Below are 20,223 nucleotides of genomic sequence, written 5' to 3'. Positions count from 1 at the left end.
GAGTATCATGTCATCTTCAAAGAGTGAAAGTTTGATCTCCTGCTGGCAAATTTGGATGCCTTTTATTTCTTTGTGTTGCCTGATTGCAGAGGCTAAGACTTCCAATACCATGTTGAATAACAGTGGTGGGAGTGGACATCCCTGTCTTGTTCCTGACCTTAGGGGGAAAGCTCTCAGTTTTTCCCAATTGAGGATATTAGGGTTGGGTTGTTCATATATGGCTTTTCTGATCTCGAGGTATGATCCTTCTATCCCTACTTTCTTGAGGGTTTTATCAAGAAAGAATACTGTATTTTGTCAAATGCTTTCTCTGCATCTATTGAGAGGATCATATGGTTCTTGTCCTTTCTTTTATTGATGTGATGAATCACATTGATTATTTTGCAGATATTGAACCAACCCTGCATCCTAGGCATAAATCCCACTTGGTTGTGGTGAATAATTTTTTTAATGTAATGTTGGAGCTGGTTGGCTAATATCTTGTTGAGGATTTTCACATCCATGTTCATCAGGGAAATTGGTCTATAGTTTTCCTTTTTAGTGGGGTCTCTGGTTTTGGAATCAAAGTAATGCTGGCTTCATAGAAAGAGTTTGGAAGTTTTCCTTCCATTTCTATTTTTTGGAACAGCTTCAAGAGAATAGGTGTTCACTCTTCCTTAAATGTTTGGTAGAATTCCCCTGGAAAGCCATTTGGCCCTGGACTCTTGTTTTTTGGCAGATTTTTGATTACTAATTCGATTTCTTCATTGGTTATGGGTGTGTTCAAATTTTCTATTTCTTCCTGTTTCAGTTTTGGTAGTGTATATGTTTCTAGGAATTTGTCCATTTCTTCCAGATTGCCCATTTTATTGGCATATAATTGCTCACAATATTCTCTTATTATTGTTTTTATTTCTTCTGTGTTGGTTGTGATCTCTCCTCTTTCATTCTTGATTTTATTTATTTGGGTCCTTTCCTTTTTCTTTTTGATCAAACTGGCTAGTGGTTTATCAATTTTATTAATCCTTCCAAAGAACCAGCTTCTGGTTTCATTGATCTATTCTACTGTGTGTTTTGTTTTTGTTTTTGTTTTTTTTTGGTTTTGATAGCATTAATTTCTGCTCTAATCTTATTATTTCTTGTATTCTGCTGTTTTGGGTTTTATTTGATGTCCCTTTACTAGCTCTTTAAGGTGTAAGGTTAGGTTGTGTATCTGAGATCTCTCTTCCTTCTTTAAGAAGGCCTGAATTGCTATATACTGTTCTCCTATGACCCCTTTGCTGCATCCCATAGGTTTTGGGTTGTGGTGTTATTTTCATTGGCTTCCAGGTGATTTTTAATTTCCTGTTTAACTTCTTGGTTAGCCCATTCATTCTTTAGTAGGATGGACTTTAGTCTCCAGGTATTTGTTACTTTTCCAAATTTATTCTTGTGGTTGATTTCGAGTTTCATAGCATTGTGGTCTGAAAATATGCATGGTATGATCTCAGTCTTTTTGCACTTGCTGAGGGCTGATTTGTGTCCCAGTATGTGGTCTGTTCTGGAGAACGTTCCATGTGCAGTGGAGAGGAATGTATATTCTGCTGCTTTAGGATGAAATGTTCTGAATATATCTGTTAAGTGTATCTGTTAAGTATATCTGGTCCAGTGTGTCATTCAAAGCCATTGTTTCCTTGTTGATTTTTTGATTAGATGATCTGTCCATTACTGTGAGTGGGGTGTTGAAGTCTCCTACTATTATGGTATTACTATCAATGAGTTTCTTTATGTTTGTGATAAATTGATTTATATATTTGGGTGCTCCACATTTGGCACATAAATGTTTACAATTGTTAGGTCTTCCGGGTGGATAGACCCCCTTGATCATGATATAATGCCCTTCTGCATCTCTTGATACAGTCTTTATTTTAAAGTCTAGATTGTCTGATTTAAGTGTGGCTACTACAGCTTTCTTTTGTTGACCATTAGCATGATAGATGGTTCTCCATCCCCTTATTTTCAATCTGAAGGTGTCTTTACATCTAAAGTGGGTCTCTTGTAAACAGCATATAGTTGGATCTTGTTTTCTCATCCATTCTTTTACCCTATGTCTTTTGATTGGAGCATTTAGTCCATTGACATTTAGAGTGAGTACTGAAAGATAGGAATTTATTTGCCATTATGTTGCTTATAGCGTTGAAGTTTCTGGTGGTGTTCTCTGGTCCTTTCTAGTGTTTGTTGCTTTTGGTCTTTATTTATTTGTTTTTGTTTTTTTTTCATCTTTTCTTTCTCTGGTTTAGTGGTCACAAACTCCTTTAATTTTTGTTTGTCTGGGAAACTTTTTATCTCTCCTTCTAATTTGAAGCATATCCAGCCTTGTGGATAAAGAATTCTTGGCTGCATATTTTTCTGATTCAGCACCTTGGATATATCCTGCCACTCCTTTCTGTCCTGCCAGTTTCTGTGGATAGGTCTGCTACAAACCTGATCTGTCTTCCCTTGTATGTTAGGGACTTTTTTTCCCCCTTGGTGCTTTCCTGATTCTCTCCTTGCCTGAGTATTTTGTGAATTTGACCATGGTATTCCTTGTTGATGTTAGGTTTTTGTTGAATCTGGAGTCCTCTCTGGTTCCTGGATTTTGATGTCTGTGTCTTTCCCCAGGTTACGAGAGTTTTCTGCTATGATTTGCTCATATAACCCTTCTACCGCTATTTCTCTCTCTTCCTCTTCTGGGACCCCTATGATTCTGATGTTGTTCCTTTTTAATGAGTCACTGATTTCTGTAATTCTTAAATCGTGCTTTTTTGCCTTAATCTCCCTCTTTTGTTCTGCTTCATTATTCTCCATAAGTTTGTCCTCTATATTGCTGATTCTTTGCTCTGCCTCATCCATCCTTGCTTTTGCTGCATCCATCCGTGATTGCAGCTCAGTTATATAGCATTTTTTATTTCATCCTGACTAGTTTTTACTTCTCTTATCTCTGAAGAATGGGATTCTAATCTATTTTCGACTCCAGCTAGTATTCTTATTATCATGATTCTAAATTCTGGTTCAGACATCTTGCTTGTATTCATGTTGGTTAAGTCCCTGGCTGTCGTTTCTTCTTGTATTTCTTTTGGGATGAATTTTTTGTTTCATCATTTTGACAGGAGAAAAGGAATTAATGAGGCAGAAAAATTAAAATTAAAAAAATATTAAAATTAAAAAATTAAAAACACACACACAAATCGAATAAATGATGCTAGATCCTAGGTGTTTGGTCTGGGTGTTGAAAGTGGCTTGAAAGATTAGAGAAAAAAGGGGAAAGAAGAAAACAAAATGAAATCATTTGAAAATTTGAAAAAAAAATGAATACACTGAAGTAGACTAAACTGAAATGATGGAAGTAAACTAGAATTTGAAAAAAATTTACACAAATTAAAAATATAGTAGAGGGGCACCTGGGTGGCTCAGTCAGTTAAGTGTCCGACTTCGGCTCAGGTTATGATCTCGTGGTTTGTGAGTTCGAGCCCTGCATCGAGCTCTGTGCTGACAGCTTGGAGCCTGAAGTCTGCTTCAGATTCTATGTCTCCCTCTCTCTCTGGCCCTCCCCCTCCCGAGCTCTGTCTCTCTCTCTTTCAAAAATAAATAAATATTTAAAAAAATTAAAAAATATATAATAGAAAAAATTAACAAAAAATATGTTTAACATAAATTAAAAATAAAAATGAAAATTTTCTTTTTCTTTATTCAAGACAAACAAAAGAAACAAAAAAGAGAAATGGAAAAAAAGGAAATCTTTTGAAAATTTGAAAAAATGAATACACTGAAGTAGACTAAAATAACATGATAGAAATAAAATAGAATTTGAAAAATGTACACAAAAGTAAAAAATATAGTAAAAAAATTTAAAGAAAAATAGTTTTAACAAAAACTGAAAATAAAAATGAATTTTTCTCCTTCAAGAAAAAGAAAAGAAATGAAAAAGAGAAAAAAAGAAAAAAGAAAGAAAATTGAATAGGTGGACCTGCTAACAGACTGAAATACAACTGAAATTACTTTATTTTCCCCTAGAAGTCCAACTATGAAGCGCATTATAGTCCATATACTAAGCAGGCAGTGAGACTTGTGTTCTTGAAGAACGAGGTTAGCCCAGTTGGGCGGGGCTTAGTGTAATGGTTCTCTTCTCCACTAGATGGCACTGCTAGCCTACTGGGGTGGATTGTTGTGGCACTTATAGGTGCATATGCGTATGCATGGGAGCAGTGAAAATGGTGTCACCCAGCTATCCAGTCTCTAGTATTGGATCTCTGTTCTCCCTGACCAGCAATTGTGCACCCATCCTTTGTATTCAGCTTTTGTCCACTCCCTGGTTTTACACTGTCTGTGACCAAGTCCCAGGTAGTACCTCTCTCTCAAGTTTTGTCTCAGATGTGGCTGTTTTCCCCAGCCCCTTACTTCTGAGGGACTGAGGCTTTGACCTTTTCTGCCCCTCTGCGGAGGGTCTCACTGAGCAATGGCTGAATGCTGGCTGCACCCAGGAATGTTCGTGGGACCACACTGCTGCCAAAGCCTAGAGGCTGTGGCCAGGTGCCAGCCCTCCCCAGAAAAAGTTTGTGAGATAGTGTAGCAGCAGTGTTTCAGGGATTATGGAAAATCACAACACACATGTGGGCCAGGCTTCACCCTTAATGACCTTTTTCTAGCACCAGTGAATGTAGCCGTTCTCTGGGGTCTGCTCAGCCCAGGTTGCCTCCAAGCCTGTACCAAATGTCCTTCCAGCAGTGGAACTGCTTCTCCCCGTGTGGCCTGAGAACCTCCAGGACCCCGCTCTGCTCCTGGGGATTCTCCATTCCCACCAGAGCACCGCCAGGTATCGAGCTGCAGAGTTTCAGACTGTGCTCCCCCTGTTTACAGTCTTAATGGAATTTAAACCCTCTCCTTTCTCCCTTTTTAGTTCAGTCCCTGTGGCTTTTTCTAATTTTCCACTTTCTCTCCAGCTGCTTTTGGGGAGGGGTGCTTTTCCCATATTCTCCCCACTGTCTCCGTCCTCTCTCCACATGCAAAAGCACCTCCCTGTCTCCATGGCTTCTCTCTCCCCAAGTTCACCTCTCCGTGCTGTGTACCTGCTGAATTCTATGGTTCAGGTCATGCAGATTGTCGTGTTAATCCTCAGATTAGTTTTCTAGGTGTGCAGGATGGTTTAGTGTTGGTCTGGCTGTATTTCATGGACACGAAATACACAAAAAACTTCCATGCTGTTCACCATCTTGGCTCCCTTGCCACAAAGTGGTTGTTTTCACTTTTTAGCTGTTATGAACAATGCAGTTGTGAACACTCAGGTCTAATTTTTTGTGTGGCGGAATGTTTTCATTTCTCTTGGGTATATGTGTAGTGGTGGAATCACTGTTTCCTAGGGAAACTGTATATTTAACACATGGAGAAACTGTCAAATTGTTTTCCAAAGTAGCTGCACCATCTTACAATTCAGCAGCAATGTATCAGGGCTCCAATTTCTCTAATCTTCATGTATGCTTGTTGTTTTTTATCTTTTGGACTATAGCCATTCTAATTGGTTTTCATTAGCATTGTTTTCATTAGCATTTCCCTAATGACTAGTGCTGTTTAGCTTTTTTTTTTTTTTTTTTTTTTAATGCCTACTGGCCATTTTGAAAAGCTCTGTTCAGAGCTTTTGCCCATTTTTAAATTAGGTTTTCTGTTTGCTATTGAGGTGTAAGTGTTCTTTCTATTTTTTGGACATAAGTCCCTTGTAAGACATAGGTTTTGCAAATATTTTCTCTCATTCTGTGGGTTGTCTTTTAACTTTCTTGGTTGTATTGTTTGTAGCACAAAAAGTTTTAAATTTTAAACAAATTTTATTAACTTTCTATTTTTTATGTTATTATTTTTGAAGTTTTTAATTTTAATTTCAGTATAGTTAACACACAGTTTCAGGTGTACAATGTAGTGATTCAACAATTCTGTAGATTACTCAGTGATCAATATGATAAATGTACTCTTAATCCTGATTACCTATCTCCTCCCTCTCACCCACCTCACCTCTGGTAACCATCAGTTTGTTCTCTATAGTTAAGAGTCTAGGGGTGCCTGCGTGGCTCAGTTGCTTAAGCATCCAACTCTTGGTTTTGGTCTGGGTCGTGATCTTACGGTTCATGACTTCGAGCCCTGCATCTATTTCTTGGCTTTTCTCTCTCTCTTTTTTTTCTCTTGTTCATTTGTCTTGTTTCTTAAATTCCATATATTAGTGAGATCATATAGTATCTATCTTTCTTTGACTTATTTCACTTAGCATTATACTCTCTAGATCCATCCATATTGTTGCAAGTGGCAAGATTTCATTCTTTCTATGGCTGAATAATATTCCATATATATATATATATATATATATATATACATATATATACTTATATATATATATATATATATACATATATATACTTATATATATGTATATATATATAAAATATTCCTTCTATATTCATCTTTAGATCGGTACTTGGGCTGCTTTCATACTTCAGCTATTGTAAATAATGCTGCAATAAACATAGGGGTGCTTGTATCCCTTTGATTTAGTGTTTTCATATTCTTTGGGCAAATACCCAGTACAGCAATTATTGGATCATAAGGTAGTTCTATTTTTAATTTTCTGGGGAAACTCCATACTGTTTTCTACAGTGGCTGCACTGTTTTGCATTCCCACCAACAATGCATGAGGTAGAGTTCCTTTTTCTCCACATCCTCACCAACACTTATTTTTGATTTCAGCCATTTTGACAGGTGTGAGGTGATATCTCATAGTTTTGATTTGGATTTCCCTGATGATGAGTGATATTGAACATCTTTTCATATGTCTGTTGGCCATCTGTGTGTCTTTGAAGAGATGTCTGTTCATGTCTTCTGCCCATTTTTTACCTGGATTATTTGTTATTGGGGTATTGAGTTGTATCAATTCTTTATATAATTTGGATACTACCCTTTATCAAATATGTCATTTGTAAATATCTTCTTTCATTCAGTAGGTTGCCTTTTAGTTTTGTTGACTATTTCCTTCACTGTGCAGAAGCTATTTTGATGTAGTCCCAGTAGTTTATATTTGCTTTTATTTCCCTTGCCTCAGGAGACATATCTAGAAAAATGTTGCTGTGGCCAATGTCAGAGATATTACTGCCTGCGCTCTCTTCTATGAGTTTTCTGGTTTTAGCCTTTAGGTCTTTATCCATTTTGAGTTTAACTTTATGTTTATACTTTTGCATGTTGCTGTCTAGTTTTCCCAACAGCATTTGTGGAAGAGACTATCTTTTTCCCACTGCATATCCTTGCCTCTTCTGTTAGAGATTAATTGGTCATATAAATATGGGTTTGTTTCTGGGTTCTTTATCCTGTTCTATTGATCTATTTTTGTGCCATGCCATACTATTTTGATTACTATAACCACAACTTTATCGTATAAATTGAAATCTGGGATTGTGATATGATTTGTTCTTATTTTTCAAGATTGTTTAGGCTATTCAGGGTCTTTTTTGGTTTCATACAAATTTTAGGATTATTTATTCTAGTTCTGTTAAAAATGCTACTGGTATTTTGTTAGGGATTGCCTTGAATCTGTAGATTGCCTTGTGTAGTATGGACATTTTTAACAATATTTGATTTTCTGTCCATAATCATAGAATATCTTTCCATTTGCTTGTGTCATCTTCAGTTTTTTTCATCAGTGTTTTATAGTTTTCAGAGTACAGTTCTTCCACCTTCTCAGTTAAGTTTATTCCTAGGCATTTTATTATTTGGGGGGAAATTGTAAATGGGATTTCTCTCTTAATTTCTCTTTCTTGTTGCTTCATTATTAATATATAGAAATGCAATGGATTTCTGCATGTTGATTTTGCATCCTGTGACCTTACTGAATTTATGAATCAGTTCTAGTAATTTTTTTGGAGCCTTTGGGGTTTTCTATATATATTATCATGTAATATGCAAATAGTGACAGTTTTACTTCTTCTTTATCAATATGAATGCCTTTTATTCCTTTTTGTTGTCTTATTGCTGTGGAAGGACTTCCAGTATTATGTTAACTAACAGTGGTGAGAGTAGACATCCTTGTCATCTTTCTTATCATAGAGGAAAAGTTCTCAGCTTTTCACCATTGAGTATGATGTTAGCTGGGAATTTTTCACGTATGACCTTTATTATGAAGAGGTATATTCCCTCTAAACCTACTTTGTTGAGTGCTTTTTTTTTTTATCATGAATGGATGTTGTACTTGGTCAAATGCTTTTTATGTATCCATTGAAAAGATCATATGGTTCTTATCCTTTCTCTTATTGATGTGATATATCACATTTGTTGACTTGTGAATATTGAACTACTTGTGTCCCAGGAATAAATCACACTTGATTGTGGTGAATGACTTTTTAATGTACTGTTGGATTTGGTTTGCTATTTCGTTGGGGATTTTTGCATTAATTTAATCAGAGATATGGGCCCGTAGTTCTCTTTTTTTGTAGTGTCTTTATCTGGCTTTGCCATCAGAGTAATGGAGTCCTCATAGAATGAATTAGGAAGTTTTCTTTCTTCTTATATTTTTTGGATTAGTTTGAGAAGAATCTGTATTAACTCTTCTTTAAACGTTTGGTGAAATTCACCTGTGAAGCCATCTAGTCCTGGACTTTTATTTGTTGGAAGGTTTTTGATTAGTGATTCCATTTCATTACTGATAACTGGTGTGTTCAAATTTTTCATTTCTTCCTGATTCAATTTTGGAAGGTTATCTGTTTCTAGAAATTTCTCCTTTTCTTCTAGGTTATCCAATTTGTTGGCATATAATTTTTCATAATATTCTCTTATAATTCTTTGTATTTCTGTGTTGTTGTTTGTTATTTCTCCTCTTTCATTTCTGATTTTATTTATTTGAGTCTTTTTTTTTTTTTTTGGTGAGTCTGGCTAAAGGTTTATCAATTTTGTTGATGTTTTCACAGAACCAGCTCCTGGTTTCATTGATCTATTTTTTTTTTAATTTCTATTTTGTTTATTTCTGTTCTGATCTTTATTATTTCCACCCTTCTAGCTTTGGGTTTTATTTGCTTCTTTTTCTAGCTCCTTTAGGTGTAAGGTTAGGTTGTTTATAAAAGTTTTAAATTCAGAGGTACCTGGGTTGCTCAGTTGGCTCAGTGTCCAACTCTTGATTTCAGCTTAGGTTATGATCCTGGGGTCATGGGATTGAGCCCTGCATCAGGCTCCATGCTGCCATCCTAATCCACCCAAGATTCTCTCTCTCCCTCCCTCTTCCCTTATCCCTTGCTCATGCTCTCTCTCTCTCTTTCTCTCTCTAAAAAAAAAGTTTTAAATTTTGATGAAGTCTGATTGATATATATGTTTCTCTTGCCACTGTGCTTTGCCTAAGAAGCCAAGAAATTATGTGTAAGTCAAGATCACAAAGACTTACTCCTATGCTTTATCTTAAGAGTTTAATAGATTTGGCTCTTACTTTTACAGTTGTGATCCATTTGAGTTAATGTTTGTGTATGATGAGATATAGGAATCCATTTTCATTTACTGACATGTGGATATTCAGTTGCCTCAAAAAAGTTGTCTCTTTTTGTGGAAAAGATTATTCTTTCCCTATTGAATTGTCTTGGCTCCCTTATGAAAAATCATTTGACACAATTGTTTTTTATTTTTCTGTATTACCTTAAAATTTTCCTCATGTGTATACTGTTTTCATGATTTTGATATACTATTTTGTATTCTGTTTTTTTCCCCAAAGTTTATTTGTTTTGAGAGAGAGTGAGCAAGCACAGGGGAAGGACAGAAAGAGAGGGAGAGAGAGAATTCCAAGCACGGTCCATGCTGTCAGCACAGAGCCCCACTTGGGGCTTGAACTCCCGAACCGTGAGATCATGACCTGAGGTGAGATCAAGAGTTGGATGTTTAACCAACTGAGCTACCCAGGCACCCCTTTGTTCTGTTTTTTAATTTAACAAAACATCAAAATTTTCCAGATTTCTACAGAGAATTTAAATATGTATTCCATCATGTTGTGGTATTATATTTTACCAAACTATTTCAATATATTTGGATGCTTCGATTGCCACATTATATTGAAAATAAAATAAATAGAAGTTTGGTTGGTTGAGTTGGGAAGAAATATTTTGAAGATCAGCACCTTTTGACTCAGATATACAGGAAAAATATTTTCTTTCATCAAAATAATGTTTTCTTCCATCCCTATATTTTTAAAAATTAAGGTAGCAGTGTGAAAATATCAAATCATATTAAGGAACGAGATATGAAAACCTCAAATGCTAAGCATTTTGACAAAGATAGTTAATTCACATTGAGGAAGTTTCTTACAAGTTTCTTTTTTTTTCTTCCAAGTTTTCATTTAAATTCCAGTTATAGGTTTCTTTGTGAAGAGTAACACAAAGTTTGAAGAAGAAATTAAATAACAATGAGTGCTTTCCTTTGGGGAACTTCACAGGTTGGGTTAGAAGTTCTGTGAAAAGAACGGCAAGCAAGAAATTCCAAACTGATAATACTGGTGTCATGTTTCAGGTGATGAAAATAAATTGCCACCTTTGATACTGAGAAGAGAAACATCAAATTACTGCAAATTAACATCATTTTTATTTTTATTTCTACAATTTAAAAAACAAAGCATGAGTTAGAGTTTTTGATATCTGTTCCCCCTAGGGGCTCTCATCAAGGAGTGGAAAGGGTTGTTTTTTTGTTTTGTTTTTTTTTTTCCTTGAACATTCTCTAGAAAGCTGGTAATAAGGCACTGGGTCCAGGAAAGGTGAGATTAGCAGATGTCTTTCATTTTACCTTCATATCAGTGAAACAATGCACTACATTGAAAGAATGGAAAACATCAAGACCGTAATTGATGGGCCATTGATAGCCAATTTAGAAGAGTGATTTTGAATTGACATCAGCTCCATACCATCTACTACAGATTATAAAATGTTATCAGATAACCTTTGACAACACTAACTGTTAGTTGCAGATAAAACATCCTGAAACATTTTAGGATGTTTTATCTGCAGTGAGAAAGAAAAAGTGCTGGCAGTTGGGTTAGATGAGCATAAATGTGCACATTTTGGAATGGAATTGCTCTGTATTATTATCTAATTTGGTATCTAAATCATCACGGTCAGGTAAAAGAAGAAATTCAGTTATGGGGAGAAAATGGTTGCAATATGGGTTTGAAAATCTCTCTATCTCTACCATCTCCATCTCTATTTAATGCTTTATCTCTATTTCACTTCATGAGAAGTGAAGCTTGAAGTTGTCCTAGATCTTATTTGAGATGCCTGCGGGGAGATGGGAGCCCCACAGAAGGAGCTGGAGATGGACTCCTAGATTTGTAGGGGGTTACAGAAACATGAACAGAGGAGGGTGCATGATCCACATCAAGGGGAGTACAGAAGTGGAAGAATTTCTGAAGAACCCATAAAAGAAAGAGTAGACTATAGACACCTGTCAGGTCCAGAAACACAAAGGAGACTTTCGACATTATTGGTTAGGTAAGAAATCTCCTTTTTCTGGGAAATCAGGACTTCTGGAAGGCCCAGGATGGATGATTCATTTCTGAGCAGTTTGACAGTTATAGCATCCAGCTCAAAGATGGCTTTTCCATTCACATATCTGGTGCCTTGGTGCTCCTTGCCTCTTTTTTCATATAGTATCTCAGCCTCCAGAACCTTTTGCATGTGGCCTGGCCTGCTTACATCCAGTGGTTTCAGGATAGCAGCTTGGGATTCCAGAACACCCTTGTAGAAGCTGGTTGTCTTCCTGCAGGCTGAGCCTGAAACCAGAGTCACATCATCCCTCATGCTCCCTATTGGTGAAAGCAGCCAAGGTCCAGTGTAGATACAAGGAGAGGGAAGATATAATCCACTTGTCTATGGAAGGAGAATCAAAGGCTTTGCGGCATTCTTTCATCCTTCATATAGCACAGTCTTCACTTTTTCAGTTTCTGGAGCCTTCTGAGAATCTAATAAAGGTTATGGGAAAATGTACTCTCACTGCGTTGCGTATGCAGTTTTGATGGAAACACTCTGAAGACTTGAATGTCTGAAATAAAGCTGCTTGATGAGTGGAATTATAGAAATAGCATTATAATCATTAGCTCGATGTCAGGTCCATTGGTGTGTTCACTAAATCCCTATCTCCTTGGCCCCTTTCTTTCTTGTTTAAGCATCCTTGATTTCCCTCTCCCCCCACCCTTAACCTTCTCTTCCATTCCCCTTGAGGTTTGTCTCTGAAAGACTCTTGGTTGTAGTTCAGCAGTTCTAATTTCACAAGGATCATTTCTCTCAGGGTAGTAATAAACCTATGAAGTATGACTGGGTCAATATTTCTCCAAATGAGTTCTTTTGTCCATAATTTATACTCAGAAGCCAACATTCTGTGACTAGAAAGACAGAAAGGAAATAATCTCCTGGGACAGTATTTTAACTGACAACTGACTTCCTTCTCCTACCCAAACTATCTACCAGGATTTTGTTTTTTTATCAGCCACAGTAAATATAAAGGTTATTTCTCAATTTTGTTCTGTAAACATATGATTGCTGCATCCTGTAGGAACTGAAATTAGGCATCCCAGGCTTGGGAATTTTTTTTAGAAAACAATAAAAGGCTTCTCGGGCTTTGTCTTTTTATGAGGATGCTTTGTATCCTGCTCACATGCCTTGTAATGTAATCTCAAGACACAGCTGTTGTTTCAGAGAGTTCATTCATGTCAGCAGCAATTAAAAAGTCCTTTGTTTTCCAAACATGCTTCCCTGGCTTGCCTTGAAGTGCTTTGCAAACAATGATTCCTGCAGCTTGAGGAAAGGGAGCTTTATTGTGTGTGGCAGAAAGGGTGTGCCACGTTCATTTTCAGTCTTGTTCCATGATTTACAGCAGGTACACCTGTGCATCTTCCTGACAATGAAGTTTTAAATATAGAAAACCCTCAGTCATCACTTTGCCACTTTAAGATATGACCTCTTGTAGCAATGAGTTAGAGCATGCTTAGTAGATGGGATGAAAATCAAGCCATGGTCTTGGAATTGCTATGTTACTCTGTTTTTCTTTTTCTTTTTTCCTTTCTTTCTTTTATGTGTGTGTGTGTGTGTGTGTGTGTGTGTGTGTGTGTGTGTGTATATATATATATATATATATATATATATATATATATATATGACACATTATATGAGTGGATGCATCCTTGGGATTTGAGCCTTAATAGCCTGTTTTTTTCTTCTTAGGTGAGGTGTGCACTCCAGGACAATATCTCAAGGGTTCTCTGTGTATGCTTTGTGTTTCACGTTATAGGCACCTGGAGAGACATGTGATAGAACTTCAGAACATTGAAAGGTAGATTCTTTTCCAGTCAGTCCCATTCAAGAGTAAATGAGTTTATTCCTTTGAGAGGATTGGAGAAAGTATGCATATCATTATCTTATCTAACTCTTCCATCTGTGGAGTGGGGACTCCTATGTATTAGGATAAATGCCTGCTATGAACATTAACAAATATTAGTATCATTGATACATCTGAATATCTTTCGGATTGCTACACATGTACTATTTCTCAGTTGTGTGTGTGTGTGTGTGTGTGTGTGTGTGTGTGTGTGTGTGTGTATGTGTTAAGGTGGTGGTGTTGGTGGTTAGGGAGCTAGTCCATGTAACAAATCCTATCTGTTGAGTTTCTAGACTTCTTTTTGCTTTGGGGAGGGGAGAGTAGGGATGGCTGGGTAGAACAGAACTAAGAGAACTGCTAATTGATAAAAAGCTAAAGCCACATTGTTGCACAGCCAAGGGATTTATTGCCCCTTCACTTTTTAAATAGAATGAGCCTCCGGCATCTAAAATGATATACTAGTTTACCTACTTAACAATGAGTTTTATATTGCAAATATCAAAAACCACTATAGACTCCATAGTCTGGGGGAACACATAAAGGTAAAACAGGACAAAATATTTCCAATTCAAATTCCATAAGTCTACAGATTCTATAAAGTCTGATGACATTAGAGTAAAAAGCATCAGACATATATTAGAGTGGATTTTTAAAAAGTGAAGTTTTAAATGTCTTGCAAGCCAGTTGGTGCACATACATCTTGGCTTCATTGCAGCCATATGATTTACATGCTCAGACTTCCCTTAGCTGGAAGGCTGCCCCAGCAATAGCATACCCTTTCTCACCATGTCTGGGACTCCCGAGGAAAGGCAGCTGGAGCAGCACAAGGTGTGGTATCTTGGTCTGTCTCTATTACAAAACATTTTTCTTAGTATGCCTTTATGAAAATAAAGATCAACATAATGCTGGTTTGTGGAGTTAGAGTCATCTTAAGTCACTAGTGAAACCTTACTTTTCATAAAAAGGGGAAGCAACGGCAGAGAGATTAAGTGATTGCCCAGGTGAGCCCAGGTCTTTTTATGATAGGAAAAGATAGGATAAAATAGGCAGAGAGGGAAAGGATAGGACCTGAGGTCTCTGTGTGGGGAAAAACACATATTTTGGAACAATGCTGGCTGTTGGCCTGGAAGGGACCCTCAAGGAGCTCTTACAAACTATCAATTGGGTATATTACAACCGAGATCAAGAGGAGAGTAAGGAACAAGAAAGGAGGCTTTAGAAAAAATTTGAGACCTTAGTTACAGCCTTACCTACTATTCAGACCAGACTTCCCGAGGTCCTGACACCAAGTGCCATTTATGTGGCCATTCAGGGCACTGGAAGTGACAATGTCTTCAGAAGGGACAACTGAAGTTGAAACCCATAAACCATGCCCCTTTTGTGGAGACAATCACTAGAAATCGGAATGCCCTCAGTGACCTTAATCTGGGAGCGCTCAGATTACCAACATCCTTGAAAGGGCCTGGGGCTCTTTACGGTGGCTCTTCTAAACAACTATCTATGGGAAACCCAGAGCCTCACCTCTGGTAACTCTGGATATAGAAGGAAAACCAGTTGATTTCCTTCTTGACACCTGAGTCACCGTTTCTGTTCTCCTTTCCACTCCAGGCCAACCATCCAAACACAACATGATGATTAGAGTCACTGGAAAACCCATGACCACGTTTTTCCTCAGCCACTGGGGTGTGTATGGGGAGACTTGATATTTCTCACATTCTTTTTTGATAATGCCAGAGATCCACACTCTCTTGCTAGGAAGGGATATTATGATTGAATTAGGGACTCTAGTGCTACTAGCTGCAGGACAGAAAAACAATTGCCTAAATTTACGGTAATCTGGATATCGAAGATCAATCTTTCCTTGAGGTAAAATGAAATACTTATCATGGAGTTGTTATACTTATCTTCCAAATAAGGATGGAAGAGGGAGAAAAAAAAACTATAGTTAATAAGTATATATAACCAGACATGTAGGGATTTTTTGGATGGCTACAATGCATCTTCCCTTCCTAATGGTGTGGCCTTCTCCCTAGGTAGCATTGCATTTGGAATATTAATGCTTGCTGGTCTAAAACTCTTTGTATGTCATTTGTAGAAGCTGTTGCATATGCCAGAGAAATAAGATATCCAAGAAAAATTCTGCTAGCCCAGATGTTCCCATTTTATCGCCCTCTGGATTGACCTTTGAACCTGTCCTGACTGCCATTCCCCTTCCCCCGCTTTCAGCAGGAAGCAGTTAAGATCATTATCCTGGTTCCTAGCAGGAGTTAGAAGTCATACTTCAGAGAGGGGAGCATGATAGGAGAAGATAGGATTCAGTAGGCAGAGAGGGAAAGATTAGGACCTGAGATCCCTGGGTGGGGAAAAACACCTATTTTGGAACAATGCTGGGAGTGTCAGATGACAGCAAACCCCGTTAGGCATAAGGTTCCTCTTAAGAATGTAACAGATCCCACCTAAACTCCCCCTCAGGTTTCCCTCAGGAATTTGACAAAAGACCTCAGTATGGCCATAGACCACCTCTCATAGAATGAAAATGAGCCAATTGGGAATGCACAACCCAGCACCTAGAGCTATCAAGCCAATAAAGGCAGAACCTGAGGAACAAGGGGGAAAGGAAGGGGGAGGGCTGACCAGAACCTTATAAAACAAGGACTCTTGCCTATAGTCTTCAGGCATTCACTTTCGAATTCCCCTCTCTGTAAAGAGAGCTTTCCTATATTCTTCCTTTCTGATCTTATACTCTAATAAGCTTTTGCCTGCTGCTCATTTTGTGTCCACCTCTTCATTCTTCAAAGCGTCTGAGGTGATGAATCCTAGGTATTGAGGTAAAAAAAAATCCTGCAACATTTTGACTTAGTTTATCTTGAATATCAAATCAGAAAACTTGACGTGCCTATACTAGGTGCTGTAGACTGAGAGTTTTGTGTCTCCCCCCACCCCCCCCCCCCCCCCCCGCCCCAAGTTTATACCCTTAAACCTAACCCCCAATGTGATGGTCTTTGGAGGTGGGGCCCTTGGGGGTGATTAATTCATGAGGGTGGAGCCTTCATGAATGGGATTAGTGTCCTCACATAAGAGACCCCAGGGGCGCCTGGGTGGCACAGTCAGTTAAGCGTCCGACTTCAGCCAGGTCACGATCTCACGATCTCGCGGTCCGGGAGTTCGAGCCCCGCATCAGGCTCTGGGCTGATGGCTCGGAGCCTGGAGCCTGTTTCCGATTCTGTGTCTCCCTCTCTCTCTGCCCCTCTCCCGTTCATGCTCTGTCTCTCTCTGTCCCAAAAATAAATAAATGTTGAAAAAAAAATTAAAAAAAAAAAAAAAAAAAAGAGACCCCAGAGAGCTTCCTCACCCCTTCTGCCGTGTGAGGACACAGAAAAGATGGACAGAAAAAAAGTGTATTCTCACCTGGCACTGAATCTGCCAGCACTTTGACCTTGGATTTTTAGCATCCAGAACAGTGAGAAATAAATGTTTGTGTTGTTTAAGCCACCCAGTTTGTGATAGTTTGTTATATTAATATATTTATTAGTGTAATGTATTTAGAATTGTGCAATCATCATCATATTTTAGAAGACTTCAGTATAGGCATACCTCATGTTATTGTGCTGCACTTTGTTGAGCTTTGCAGATATCATATTAAAAAAAATTTTTCTTTTTTAATATGGAACACTTCAAGAATTTGCATGTCATCCTTGCACAGGGGCCATGCTAATCTTCTCTGTATCGTTCCAATGAAAACATTTTTTTAGTGTTTACTTATTTTTTGAGAGAGAGACAGAAACAGACAGACATAGCACGAGTGGTGGCCGAGAGACAAAGGGGAACACAGAATCTGAAGCAGGCTCCAGGCTCTAAGCTGTCAGCACAGAGCCTGACGCAGGGCTCGAACTCACGAGCCATGAGATCATGACCTGAGCTGAAGTCAGATGCTTAACTGACTGAACCACCCAGGCACCTGGATGTCATATTTTTTAAAATGTTTATTTATTTTGAGAGAGACAGCATGAGGGGAGGCGCAGAAAGAGAGGAAGAGAGAGAATCCTAGGCAGGCTCCATGCTGTCAGCACAGAGCCCTCCTTGGGGCTCAATCTCATGAACTGTGAGATAATGACCTGACCTGAAACCAAGAGTAAGACACTTATCCAACTGAGCCACCAAGGTGCCCCAATATCCTGTTTTTTGCAAATGAAAGGTTTGTCATGTCCCTGCATTGATTAAGTCTATTGGTGCCATTTTTCCAACAGCATTTTCTTCCTATCTCTGTCACGCTTTGGCAATTCATGTAATATTTCAAACTTTTTCATTACTATTTGTTATGGTGGTTTGTGATCAGGAATCTTTGATGTGACTATTATAGTTATTTGGGGACACCATGAACCACACCCATTTAAGACCACGAACTTAACTGATAAATGTTCTGTGGGTTCTGACTGTTCCAGTGACCATTGTTCCTCTATCTCCCTCCCTCTCCTTGGGCCTTCTTACTCCTTGAGACATGACAATATTTAAATTAGGCCAATTAATAACCCCATAATGGTCTCTTTTTTTTAATACATTAAAATTTTTTTTAACATGTATTTATTTTTGAGAGACAGAGTGAGTGGGGGAGGGGCATAGAGATGGTCTCTTTTTTTTTAATACATTAAAAAATTTTTTTAACATGTATTTATTTTTGAGAGACAGAATGAGTGGGGGAGGGGCACAGAGACGGTCTCTTTTTTTTTAATCATTAAAAAAATTTTTTTAACATGTATTTACTTTTGAGAGACAGAGAGAGAGACAGAGTGAGCGGGGGAAGGGCAGAGACAGAAGGAAACACAGAATCCGAAGCCGGCTCCAGGACCTGAGCAAGCTGTCAGCGCAGAGCCTGATGCACGGCTTGAACCCACAAACCATGAGATCATGACCTGGGCTGAAGTCGGACACTTAACCAATTGAGCCACCCAGGTGCCCCTTGTCTCTTAGTGTTCAAATGAAATGAAGAGTCAGTTGGTGTGGCAAACTCCATGTCTTATTTTAAGAAATCTTTGCAGCCATTTTGACCTTCGGCAGCCATCCACATTGAAGCAAGACTCTCCACCAGCGAAAAGATTGTGACTCGCTGAAAGCTCAGATGCTGGTTAGCATTTTTTTAGCTATAAAATGTTTTTCAATGAATGTATTTACATTTTTTTTTGACATAGTGCACTTGCACACTTAGACTACAATATACTATAAACATCACTTTTATATGCACTGGGAAATGAAAAAAAATCACTTGAATTGCTTTATTGTGATATTTACTTTATTGTAGTGTTCTAGAACAAAACCCATGGTATCTCTGCAGTATGCCTGTTCTCCAAAAAGAAGACCTGTCTGCATTAGCACTTGTTCTCTGTTCACCTGCAACCAACACCACCTCCCAGCTTTAGACAACCACTATTCTACTCTCTGTCTCTATGGATTTATCTATTCTATGAGGTCAATACAATATGTGGTCTTTTGTGCCTGGCTTCTTTCACTTGGGATGATGATTCAAGGTTCATCCTGTTGTAGCATGTATCAGAACTTTACACTTTTTTATTGCTCAATAATATTCCATTGGGTAGATATGCCACATTCGTTTAGCCATTCATCAGTTGATGGCCATTTAGGTTGTTGACACTTGTTGGCTATTATGAATAATGCTGCTGTGAACATTGAGAGCAAAGTCTTAGTGTGCATTTTTCTTTTTCATAGGTGCATACCTAGAAGTGGAATTGTTGGGTCCTATGGTTACTGTATGCTTATTATTTTGAGGCCAAACTGTTTTCTACTAGTTTGCTTTTAAAACAAAGTCCAGCTGGTTTGTTAACAACCACTGTGAACAAGGGCAACTTTTGACCAATTAAAAATACATATGACTACATATGCACAAATCTGCAAATGGTAGTATACAGCTAAAACTATGAAAAGGCACAGAAATTTCTCAGGGCTAAAAGTGACTATATAAAGCAAAAATCATGGTTTTCACATCACAAATAATCTGCCCGGTTTACATTTAAACCAGCTAACGTATAAAAGGCTTTTGATCAGCAGATCTACAAATATGGCCAAGTTAACGCCATTGCAGGACTCTTCCATTCTGCATTTCTAGACATAAAAAATAACAACAGGTTTTTGATAAGGATGTTAGGTTATTAAAAAAAATTTAAGATAGAAAAATCAGCAAGAGGGAAGAATGCCATTAAAAGGAAGAATTTATTTTAATATTTAGGTTCTCTGAACACCAATTTCAAGAAGACTTTGGCATCAGTGTTTTGCATTTACTGGAGAAAACATTTGTCTGGAGCAGTGCTTGTAGGGCTCTGTGTAAACAAACCAGAATGAAACAATTAGATTTTTCTATTTGCATTTCTGTTAAGGCATTTGCCAGCCATTTTTCTTACCTTATACCATGTATAATGGCAGTAATGCCAAGACTGTGTGTGTTTTTTTTTAATGTTTATTTTTGAGAGAGAGAGAGAGAGTGAAAGTGGGGGAAGGCAGAGAGAGAGAGGGAGACACAAAATTCAAAAGCAGGCTCCTGCCTCTGAGCTGTCAGCACAGAGCCCAACACAGGGCTCAAACTCATGAACTGTGAGGCCATAACTTGAGCTGAAGTCTGATGCTTAGCCAACTGAGCAACCCAGGCTCCCCCCCAAGACCCGTGTTTTATTCCAGGCTCCACCACAACCTGTGGGACATTACTCTTCATCTTGGAACCCACCTTCATCGGTAGAATAGGAATTATTACCCACCCATTCACTTCAAGGTTTGGGTGGTTACATGAGAACAAATGAGATAGTACAGAGCACACAGCACTTTATAAACTGTCGAACTCTAAAAGATAAGGCATTTATA

At 38.0% G+C, this 20,223-nt stretch overlaps 1 long non-coding RNA gene and 1 other non-coding gene across 5 annotated transcripts in view; one reads left to right on the top strand and one right to left on the bottom strand.

Annotated features, from left to right (window-relative positions):
* LOC125163386 (uncharacterized) overlaps window positions 1-20,223 on the top strand; it is a 125,900-nt gene that overhangs the window by 84,140 nt on the left and 21,537 nt on the right. The gene's annotated exons all lie outside the window — the stretch shown is intronic.
* LOC125165010 (U6 spliceosomal RNA) lies at window positions 17,018-17,122 on the bottom strand. Its single transcript, XR_007151919.1, has one exon. It is a non-coding gene; the product is annotated as a U6 spliceosomal RNA (small nuclear RNA).

The sequence above is a fragment of the Prionailurus viverrinus genome, chromosome B1 (assembly GCF_022837055.1).
Source record: "Prionailurus viverrinus isolate Anna chromosome B1, UM_Priviv_1.0, whole genome shotgun sequence".
Classification (NCBI taxonomy): Eukaryota; Metazoa; Chordata; class Mammalia; order Carnivora; family Felidae; genus Prionailurus; species Prionailurus viverrinus.
Note: the sequence above shows the minus strand (reverse complement) of the source record. Positions and strands in the feature narration are given on the sequence as shown.